A 12,556-nucleotide genomic window follows, 5' to 3' on the forward strand; every position below is an offset into this window, starting at 1 on the left:
ATTTAATGATAGGAGGAAGAGCTGCTATCGATTCTAGACAAAATGGTATTTGTTTCCTAATCTGATCTACCTTGAAGGACTGACACTACTGAATTAATGTGGATTAATTTAGGGGCACTGAATAAATCATACGAAGCAAAGAAATTCTATGTTAGTTTGGCTGGAAATTTAAGTCCACTTGCTTTAATATGGGAATAAAATTCCCTTCTCTCTTATATAAACAACAACTAACTTTACACCAAATGCTGCTTTGAAAGTTTACAATTTTCACCAAAGGCTGGCAAAGATGTAAAGTAGATTTGGTGATCCCGAGTAACACATTCAGGACATTTCTATCAGTTTGTAGAATTTAGAAGAGTTTTGAAATGTAATTCATAAAATAATCATTACTCAAAATTCACTAAAACAGCTTTTGAAGCAACCATTGATTGCAGAATTCAGAGGAATTCTTTCCTCTGAAAGGACAGTCCTTTGTCAGGGAGTACTTGTTGATCCTCAGGTATCACTATATAGAATAGCTGTGCTAATATTTAAAAGTTTATTGGCTCAGAATTCAAGTACTTAACAGATTCTAAAAATACTCTTTGTGAGAGGCTTATATACCTGACATGTGGGAAATCTCACTATCCAGGCACTTCTAAAGAACTCCTAAAGGTTATATTTGTTCCCATCCCCAATTTAGGAAATCTGCAAAGTTGCATTATCCTTTACCAGATGCTTAATTGTTGATTAAGCATCTGTGATTTTTAATTGATTTTTTAAAATCATTTTGTATTTTTAATTACTGTTGAAGAATTGCGTATTTGCTTGAGTAGAAAGGCAGGAAATACAGTATATAAAAAACAATAGAGCAATAAAACATACATAAAAAATTGTGAAACCCTTTGAATCATGTTTGAAGTTATATTTATGCAAAAGTATTGAAAATTCAAAGGATTCTCAAACTTTAAAACACCACTATAAGAATATGTTTCTTCTTCTTCTTCAAATGATCCACTATAGAGCATTACCTGCATAATGCTGTACTGGAAATTTATTTTATCTGCATGATTGAGAAGATTGAGATAGAAGGTAAAGCCAGTAATTAACAGGATGTTGCAGTTAATAAATAAAAAATTAAAGTTGTGATGTCTTGTAGAAGTGATACAAAACCTAGAAGAGGTATATTCTGTAAGACAATATTATGTAGCTCTAATTAATAATGTAATAAAGACAGACAGGGATTCACCAGTTTAAATGCTTAGCAGCCAAACACATTTATTAGTCTTTCTTTTTCCAGGAACCCAAAAATATTTTGTAGTTATAATGTAAGCAACTGAGTTGCACATAATACAATCATATCTTTAAAAAAATAAAATAAAACAAAATAAAAACAAAAGCTGTTTAAAAGCGAAACAACCTTCAGAAAACATAATATATGTTTTATTACCATCTCTCAATTTCAATGAAATGACGACGACTCGATTCCTTATTACCCTCAACTTGTTACACTCCAATAAAACCACCCTTTTGTTGGTTTGAAATCCAGCATGAGAAATACAGTACCCTGCTATGGCAAAATACATATAAATGCAACATTTCAGCTTATTTGTACATTAGTAGAGTTTAAACATTTTATTGTCTTTAAGTGAACCAGTGATTTTAAGTACCACTATACTAAAAATAAAGAAGAGAGGGAGAGGGGGAGGGCAGCATGCCATGCAACAGCACGAAGTGCCAAGTTTCTGTGTCCACATGAATCCCAGGGATAAAAAGTAAACTGAAATGAAGGTGAAACTGGAGGAAATTAAGAATAAACCCTAGTACGATAATATAGCGTGTGCCTTTTCCTAATCCCCATTGTCCTACACTGTTTAAATGGCCAACAGACAAAAGAAGATGGGTACATTATTTCAAGTATAAGGAAAAATACTAATAGGTATCTTTGCAAAGAGCCTCAATACATGTATCCACTATTATGCCTGCTTCATGAAGGGACAGTGTTTTAGGCAATAGCATTTCAACTGTACCTTCAAGTTAGATATTTATGTGCAAAGCAGAAAAGCTGCCATTTTATTCCAGATAGTTTGGACATAAAGGTAATTTGCTTTACAAATAAGGCTAGATGGAGTTAACGTCTTCCATTTTCTGATAAAATATTTTCCACTAGATGGTATGTTCAATGGAAACGAAGCAAAATTTACTAAGTTGGACATAATAGTTTCCTAATCATTTCTGTAAACACAGCCCCACTAGAGGGCTAAAATTAAAGCAGCATGTCAACTCTCTCTAAATAGTGGAAACTGTAATAGTTTTTTAAAAATCTTCTTTATCCTACTTCTTTCTTTGTCCTGTCTCACCCAATGTTGCTTTTTTATTTTAAATGTTACATGTCCCACCCTCTCAACCCAGTGCGTAGTTATTAATAAAACAAAGCTACTATGTTAAGCTAGGAGTTTGCACTAGGAAACTGGAAGCAAAACTAGGAAACTGGAAGCAATTGGGTTTTTTGGGGGGATATGTCCACATTTAATTACATCCACATCACGTGGAGACTGATTTTATAGATTTGTTGATCACAACAGCTTCGGCCAGAGCTCCTTCTTGAAGAGTAAAGGATGGAAAAATTCAGATGACTGAATAATTAGAATTTGTACAATTAGAAGAATATACAATGGAACAAATATATAATGGAACCAAAGAGGGCCAAATTCAAATCCAAACATCTGGGAACAATATGCATATTCCTGAGATGCATGCCTACAGTTGAATAATATGATTAGAAGAGAAAAGAAGAAGCAAAAGCTCCCTGACAATTAACAGAATTTACCCTTTCTGTCCCAAAGATTTTGAGAAGGCTGTAAGGCATTTCACAAGCAGCTTCTATTAATGAAATTTACCATGTTTCCATGTTCTATGGAATACAATGGCTTGTGTGTGTTGGAAATGAGGCGGCATTATGTTTAGCCACACAAACAGGAAAGAAAGTAAGATAGCATCCCCATTCTTAAGAAGATTACATTTTGTGACCCTCTTGCAAGTGATGCTTCCTCTCCCAACAGAAGGGACAAACGCTATTCCATTGAATGGTCAATATAGCAAAGAGCCCATATCTAATAAAAGCAATAGTAAATAGAATACATAAAAGATGGCAACTTATATATAGTTAAATCCAAGAAAGAATGTATATTTTTTAAAAATGTACCTATTAAAGATTGGCATTTTTATATGTTATATATATATATATGTGTGTGTGTGTGTGTGTGTGTATATATATATATACATACACATACACACACACACACGTCACAAAAGGGAGGCTCTAACATAAGAAAGAGATAATAAAGCAATATGAAAAGTTCAGCGTTTTAATTTTGCCTTAACTGTAAAAAATAATTCAGAATATGTGACAACTTAAAATGTAAAGGATCACAGAGTGTCCTTTCCCATTTTCTCAGGAACAGTATGGGAAAAGAGATAACTTGTTAATTACGCCTCCATATAATAATACTTATAAAAAGTACTTTTTCTTTAAAGCACTCATAAAAACCCAATCCTCACAAAATCTAGATGACAGAAGTATTACTATCCTCATTTTACAGATGAGGAAACAGAGGCAAAGTTAAGTGACTTTTGCATAAGGCAAAAAGAAGGAAGAATACAGGCCAGGATTAGGGCTTTTATTCTTTCAATCTGGTCTTCAAATCACTACAGGAAGATATAACCTCAGTATTAAAGATAATATAAGATTTTTCAAAAGGCTGGTTACACTAAAGGAGAATAAGCACCACGAGGTATTTTGCAACGAAGAGCTGAAACCTTTTCTCCTTTTTTCTTAAAAAAAAGGCATCTATCAGAGTAAAATCCTGATCAGATGACATCTGCAAGGCAAGTATGCACAAGAAAATGTGTGATCAAGTCTATTATTCATTACAGTACTATGAAATCCAACAAAAAGAAACTGCATGAAAAAACACTGAATTTTAGGAGAATCTCTTGGCTATGATACTGCATCCAAGATAATGCCAAGTGAACCAAGGCAGACCAAAGTTCACAAACCCAAGGCAACATACCTCGATTAACACAGGAAGCAGCCTCTGTATTTTGGAGGTAAACATGTGAAATGCTTGTCTTCTAAAGTAACTTGACAATAAAAGTAATAGTTAAATATAAAATGATTTCTATATAAATTTCCCACTTATCACTACAATTATTGTCTTCCATTTATCAGTGGTATTATTAATCTACAGATGGCCATTAGCCCAATTTTAAAGATCACTATAAGCCACTAAATAATGCCAGTACAGTATACATACTACACTACAGCAATTCCTGGTGGGTATTGCTACTCAAAATTGCATCTGTGATGGGAACTGGTGGAAAATTTCAGGGCAAAAGTTACAGAAACCCATAAGGAAAAAGAAATATTGCAACTTCAAAACCAAGACATTTTTTAAAGGAAAGCAAACAACAAACCCCTAAAGATAGTGCTTGATTTGTGATTTCCTGAGGTTGAAAGGAAGATGGAGAAGATGGTCATAAATTCTGGAGGAAGTGGGTTGGTTAGAGGAAAGTTAGGGGACTTTTCATGGCATGCTGTTGTCTCTGATGTTAACACTGCATGGCAAGAATGCATAATCCTGTCTAACAGGCATCAATAATTTATTTCTGAATAATTTTTAAATACACTGAAAATATTTGCCTGTCAATCAAAGTAGTCTTCCCGTGAACTCAGCCTTTTTTCTCCTATATGTAAGTGGAAATTCCATGGACACAGAAACTGTTTCAACAGTTTAGCAGGGCTCTCTTTCTCCCCCAAACCATCTCTTATTGAATGCATAGTTTACAATTCACCTACAAGATAAAGAAGCAATGCTGACCACATATGGGACCTTTTTGTTTGAAAAAGAAACAACCTCTTCTTAAAGTTTAGTATCAAAATTCACATTTGCATAATAATACATTTCAAGGCCATTAGAGAGGAATGAGAGCGAAGCAAAGGAAGCTGCAGCATCTCTCCTCCCTTTGTCTTCCTGAATGAAGCTGGAGAGAGCCTGCTGGAGCTTTCATTGGGAAACGGAGCCAGTGGGGCTACAGCAGCTCTTGATTTTTACACCATGCTTTTAAGCTGGAGAGAAGAGGTGGAATATATATGAAATGAAAAGAGACACTGCAGATTCCCATGTTTAACTAAGAACAGCTTCAAGGAAAACAATTATTTTAAAAAAGAAAACATACAACACTTCTTTCTCACCATTTCAAAAACATCTTTTCTTGTGTAATACCCTGTTCCTTTAAATGGCAACATTAAGTGTGCTAGAAATTATAGGGTAGATTTTATTTTCCATCATCAAGACACTGACAGAGAGGGCAAAAATGTGCCTACAACATAACTGGCAAAAGCTACAAAATACCTTCTTCTCTACATGCATAAATGTATCTCAAACTTCACTGCGTTTCAATATTCCAGTGCTTTAAAAGAAAAATTAAAGCAAGCCACATACACAAATGTAATGATACATAATACAAATACAAATGCAACCACCGAGAGCTAGCCTAAATAATGTCAATTTATGTGAATTACAACCCATCTGCACCTGGAAACATCTGCAATATTTGAATGTGGATGATGCAGCAACAAAAGACACTTTTCATTAAAAGGTACCCGCAGGTTGGAATCTTTCATTTGACCTTTAAAGAGAACAAACTGACCACCACTCCCTGTTAGGCTCAAGAGTTCATCTTGAGCTGACAGTCACATCTTCAAAAAGGCACATTCAATGATACCACATTTAACTTACTGCTTTTTTAAAATTAAAAAAAAAGACAAAAACAACCAAAGAACCCACAAGGGAATGTTAAGCGCTTATATCCCAGATCCCAAACCTACTGACCCAGCAAGAAGCATCACAATATATCATTTCGTGAAAGTCTATTCTACCTTCAGAAGGTTCATATTTCTTTAAGAAGTTAACACCTCTTTTTGCATAATTAAAAAAATTTTTTTGGCTTACACAATTTGGAATACAGCACTCTCTCACTATAAAGCTCTGTTGTAAGGCTAGTCCCTAAAGTAAGGCTGCTCTATCTTGGCTCCTTTTTTATTACCTTTCTCTCCCCTGCCCCCTCTGGCCCAAACCACAGAACACTCTGCATGTTTATAAAAAGGGAGGGTAAGTAAATCTGGATGGGATAAGAAAAGCACTTGATATTCACAACCACATTAAAAAAAAAAAAGCATTCGGCAAGCTAAGCAATCTATAAGGAGGACTCAGCTAAAAATTGTATTTTTCATTAAATACAGAAAAATCCATTTATTCTTTATGGTCAAAACATTGTAAGAAATAAGCAATTCAGTTATTTTAATGCATTGATCGATATACTAATACCTAAGATGAGGCACTAAGCGTTTAAAAACTGCTTTCCCTCAACACTGCCCACCTGTTCTAGATCCATGGAACATCTTTCCATATCCTTTACTTTCTTCTGTTCCACACAAGAGCCATATATCTAAAAAACCAAACACACACACACACACACACACACACACACACACACACACACACACACACACGTCACCTAGGACAATGCTTTATCTTCAATAGCTTGAAGTGCATGGGTTTATGTTAACATAAATGGCTGTCAGACTCAAGTAAAAACATTCCAACTCTATGGCTAAAAATAATACAATACACATATATGTATCTCTCGCTGTCATCATTATCAATTATATGAAACAAAATTGGCTCTTAATTGAGGTTGATTCCTTTGATCCTTCTATGGCCCACTTTGAGGTTTGCAAATACCTCTTATACTGCACAAATTCAATGCCAATATTTTGACATTTTTGCATTTATGATTACTTATGTTATGGTGCCTATTAAACTTTTTCCAGCTATTTTGACTTAAGAATTTCATATGGCTGTAGCTAGGGACCATGTATAGGTAAATCTACAGTACTGGGTAAACCCAAGCAAAACAGATGAGCTTCTTCCTTGAACGTAGCACCCCTAATGAGAACATTGAAAGGACACTTATGTTGGTCTGGTAACTGCCAGCAATTTAGGAGGCCTGCCAATCAAAAGATCTAGATAAAAATCTGTTTTGGTTTCAATACATAGAGGGGAAATAATTTAATTTGGTTACTATTTGTCTGTATTTTAACAGTAATTTTTAGAAATGTTCTCATCTTCAGCACAAAATTAACTTTAGCCCATTTATATGGGCTGAACATTTATAGCACTGTTGAATTTTTTCTTTCGAACTATTCATGTTTGCAACAAATAAAAATTATTAAAGCTGCAGATTCAGATTTGAAGGGCAGATGTAACAGAGCTCATGTTGACGCACACATAGTCAGAAAGACTTTAAAGCAGTGGCATCTTTTCCTGTGCTCATTGAGCCATTCTCTATAGCTGGCACATGATTCAGGGAAAAATCATGCTTGATTTGAATTGTTCCTAGCAGATGCTACGTATATGTCTAAATACATCATGATCTCTGCACAGCCCTATTATAGGGATCAGACTTAATGCTATTGCATTTTGAAAAAGTTTAAAGCTTTGAGATGAAATAGTACAGTAGGAAATTCTGCAATATATTCTTGGAATACATAAGTTAATGCAAGAGTGTTAAGACATAAAATGAAGTTGAATACAAATGTAATCATACCTATAATAAAATCATACTGAAACTAATGTAACAAGATTCACAACTTTAAAGCTAGATCCAATTTCTTCTGTACATTAGGTCCATAGCAAGATTTTAGCATACTACCAAGCCACACAATGGCCGACATTAGTATGAAGAATGTCACAAACAACTAGACTTTTTGACAAAGACTTTTCCAAATACTTTTTGGAATTTCTTTAATAAGTATGATTAAAATCAATGCATGCTCCTGAGAGTGTGCATTAAATTGAGAATGTGTCATTTAAACTTAATTTTGAGTAAATTTGTACTAAGAATAGAATGTTTTTGTTGTTGTATATTTATAAACAAGTAATATACTAAACTAAATAGAACCTTCTCTGGGGTTCTGTCAGCCCTTATTATAAAAATATACTAGTGTGTAATTATTTGGATGTTCACTGTTTAAAATATGCAAGACAGAAACACTATTTCACTTTCCACTGTAGCAATAAAAACAAATGTTATCTTGAATAGGAATCAACTTCTATTATATATGCAGATCTACTTATACTATTTTTTAAAAAAAATCTTCAAAAATAAAATTTGAAGAAAGTGTCCAATCATACAACAATAAATGGGGTACTAATTCCTGTTAAGGGTGTTATAAAGCAGATTAATAGCTATATCGAGGATATGTGATAAGAGGAGAAACCTGCTTTTAGATATCCCTTGACAAAAGGAATCAACAATTTTAAAAAATCAGGAGCAATTCTGTACAGATGCACTGGGAAAACCTGCTTCTTCTTCTGAGTTATATCTTCCTCTGATGCTATATTGAGGAAAGTTCTAAAATAAACATCCTGAATTTTTAAAAAATCCCTTTAGGACAAAACAAAAAAACCCTACTATCTAACTCATCAAAACCAGATTCTAAATAACTCCTGCTTAAAAGCACATTTTAAAGAAAGTAAGGAAAAGTATCAGAACTGATAAGAATTTAAAATCTGCTTTAAGTGAGCTTTGTAGATTAAGTTATTAGTTTATATGGCTCCAAAATCAAACAGAAGTGGTATGAGCTTTTCCCCTTTCTTTGTGAAAGGGATGTTTTTATGCAAATCAAAATAATGTGATACTTTGCTTTAAAATGTGAAGTAAAGACCAGCAATTCTGTCAGAAACTTTTGTAGCTCTTGGACTACTTTTTGTCAAATGATATGAAAATTACATGGCCCATAAAACAGTTTAAAATACTTTACCTGATTTTTGTTGTTTCCATAGTCCTTGAAAGTAGCAAAATTTATATTAAGCTATTAATTGAAAATCTTGTTTACTCACTGTTTATCTTTTCCTGTCTGTCACTATTTCTTTTTTGCCTACAAAAATCTCTTTTGAGTATGGTTAGGTGCTTTTGGTGTCCAAATAGATCACTTCCACTGGTCAGACAGAGCATGCAGCTTTCAAAGCAGTACTAATTTATTGTCATCCTCCCACTCCTCCACAACAGAAATGAAACATTTCATATATTAAAAGGTAGGAGGAGTCTGCTAAGGCTGTAATATTTTTTATCAATCTTTAAAATTTTGACAGCTTTCATATGCATAGCTTGGAGGTAAAAATATTTTGTGTGATGTAATTGTTTGTATACTCTTACAATTTCTTGAGCAATGCTTAGTCAATATTTCTGTAAGATATTCTAAAAAATTTAGATTTGTTCACTAATTGTCCTTGAAGAATTTGTCAACAATAAATCAAAAGTTGATTAAGTATTCAGATAGCTGATTAACACACGCACACATACATACACACACACTGCCCAACAGGCCCCATCATACTATTTTCCAGTTGTTACATCATTTACATATGAACTTGAGGGAAACAAGTCAATAGCTAGAGAAAACAACTGATGTTACCAAACACTACTATACACCTTACTATTTTCCCTACATTGAGAAACCATCATTGTGTTTATTATTTGCCTCTAAAAATCATATGAAATCTGAATAATAGTAATGGGGAGGAACTCTCATTACACATTCTAGTAGGTTATTCGAATATGAAGAATACTGCAAAACAAGAAGTTTTTAAAGGTGAAATTGTCTTAGTCAATAAAAACACACGAACACACATGTATGTACATGTGTGTATACATATAACTCTTAAAATGATAGGCCTTTGAGGCTTCTTCTCTGCATGCCCAGAACAATTATTTCAATTTAGAATAAGGATCACTTATATCCTTGGGAGTGACTAGACTGCATTTGTCCTTTTGTAGGATATATGGATGTTTTTACAAAGGCACTAAAATGGTTTGTAATTTTATTCCAACTAAAAGCATCAAGCCAATTAAGCCCTTCCTGTTTGTACTGGAAGCTAAAATCTAATCATTCTAAGCATGGCAGCAATAGGCTTATTCTAAAACATGGGAATATAAGTAACTGGCAACAACAGCTAATTTATCTCTTCCAAAATTCCAAACTTTTATCCTTTACACAAATCTGGCAGAGAAATTAAAAAGCAAACTTCAAAATTAGTATTAAAATCATGCAAACCAAATCTTTTACAATGCACATTTCACTGGATTCTCTTACAGTCACTCCTCTTTTAAAACACACACATGCTAAAATTGCTTCACTGCTGGGACATAATAAAGATGCAGCATTTCTGAAGCATTCTGTCAATTTGAAAACAGATTTCAGGAAGCATTAACCCTTATTCCCAGCATCTCCTGTTATCTGTGGCTTACTTACATAATCAAGTAACATTTTCATTTTTTTATTTTAAATTTTTTTTCTTAAAAAAAAAAGGTGCTTGGAGAAAGATTATGTTCTTTGAGAAATAACTAGATGATTATAATCCATTCATACACAATCCTCTCTCCTATTCAATGCCATATACCGTCCCTCTTGAGATTAAGCTCTAAAAGTATAAATCTTCTCACAAACTGGACTTTTAAGAATACAATGAATTTTTGCTGCTACATGTGAGAATTCTGTTCTAATTGAGTTGTAGCTTAAAAATTGATCCACAGTTTTAAAGAGTGGAATTTGTCTTTGTCAGGTTTTCTTTTACAATTTTTTGCTTTTCTTAAAGAAAAAAACCCTTGCATTTTCTGTGTGACCAGGAACTTGTAAAATTGTAAGAAAGAGCCATCTATCTAGGAGAAGTAAAGATTAAATAAACTATCTTCAAAAACTGGCTTCCTACCCTAGAATTCCTGAGAATGCTTGCAAAGATAAAGCAGGAAAATAAATGTTAAACTCAAAACACTGTTAAATGCTCCCAGAGTTAATCTTCATTGAGATATACATACATACATATATGAGTGTGTGTGTATATGTGTGCGTGTGTGTGAATATTTATATGAGATAGACACATATGTGCGCATGCACACACACACACACACACTTTTTGGTCTTTTTATGTTTAATTTTTTTCCCTTTAAGCTTGTGATGGAAGAACATTTAGCTTTTCATTTGTTAATTTTTTTTTCAGTTCCCTCATTATGTCTTGTAAACAAGAGGGGCTCTAGCACCTGGCTTTCACCATAATATTGTAATGAATTCAACAAATCCAAAGTGCAGGTAAAGGGATCAAAAGGCAGGTTGGGAAAGAATGACAACACAGTAGTAAACCAGCTTGTGTGTCATATCACATATGGAAAATGCTTGGGGGCCATGAGTTGCTGCACCTTTATGTTTTTCTAACTTTTTCTTTTAATTTATCCTGCATGATTTTAACAGCTAATGTCTAGCAATGAACATTGTTGCTTTAGGAACAGGCATGTTTATGGGCTATAATGAAAACATAACTGGCAGGATTAAAAAATGATCTTGCTTACACAAAGTAGAATAAAAGCAAAATAAGGAAAAATGCTGAAAATCTACATATGCAGATTTAAAGTTTAAATGCATAACACCTGCTTATGTTTACCTACTTACTATGATACTGAAACAGGCAAATATAAACGTGGGCACTCCCTTCGTCTTTTTTGTGTCAAAGAATTCACATTCCAAATTAATTTGCAAATCGCCCTTTTGATATAAATGCAAGAAAGTTTGTTTTAAACTTGCTATCAACACTTCTATTTATATACCAGACACCACTGTTTAGTTCAATGAAACTGCTGAAGGAGAAAGATTCTTCTGTTTTTAAACTGTACAATATTATCTGCTACGTCCAAGTGCTGGAGTATGAATGTAATTGCTGGTACAGAATATTGCAGCACTTCTTTTTTTAATTCAGTATAATGCAGATCTAGTGAAAAGCCAGAGCCAAGTTCTAGTACTTTAAAGAATATTTGCAATGAGTTCCCTACTTGTTTTTATCCAATCTATCCATCCTGAAAACTCCTTTGTTATAAAGGCAATGTTTGCTACAGCCATCTTTACAATAAGCAATTCTGTTCCCAGTATCGACACTGGCTATCTTTTGAATTAACGATAGGTCTCCCCTATCATGCCTGGAGTACTACTATAATGGTTGTTTTTTTAAAACAAAGAAACAACAACAACAACCTTTCTTTAAATACCGACAATAAAAAGCAACAGTACAGGGAAAAGTAAAAATAATAAAGGTGCAATACTTTATAAACAAAAGAAGTCTTTGCCAGTTATATGCCTGCCTAAGCAAATCCTAAGCATGACATACATGGAAAAATACAGAGAAAAAAATGCTCAAAGTACACACTGGTTTAAGAACATTCTTAAGTAAACGTTTCTGTCAGTGATGATCTGGTGCTGTAATACACCTAGGCCTGGCACAGGTAACACAATGGGGGAAAGAGAACAAAAGTTGCTGCATGTGCTTTCAATAGGTGACAGGCCAGCAAACTACTGACATTGTAACTCTGTCATAACAGTAGATCAAGAAAATATACTTTGGCCTGAATTATTAGTGGGTTTTCCATGAATGGATAAGAATCTTCAGACAGGCTTCAGAAGTGAATT

Source organism: Ahaetulla prasina, chromosome 7, assembly GCF_028640845.1.
Source record: "Ahaetulla prasina isolate Xishuangbanna chromosome 7, ASM2864084v1, whole genome shotgun sequence".
In the NCBI taxonomy this organism is placed as follows: Eukaryota; Metazoa; Chordata; class Lepidosauria; order Squamata; family Colubridae; genus Ahaetulla; species Ahaetulla prasina.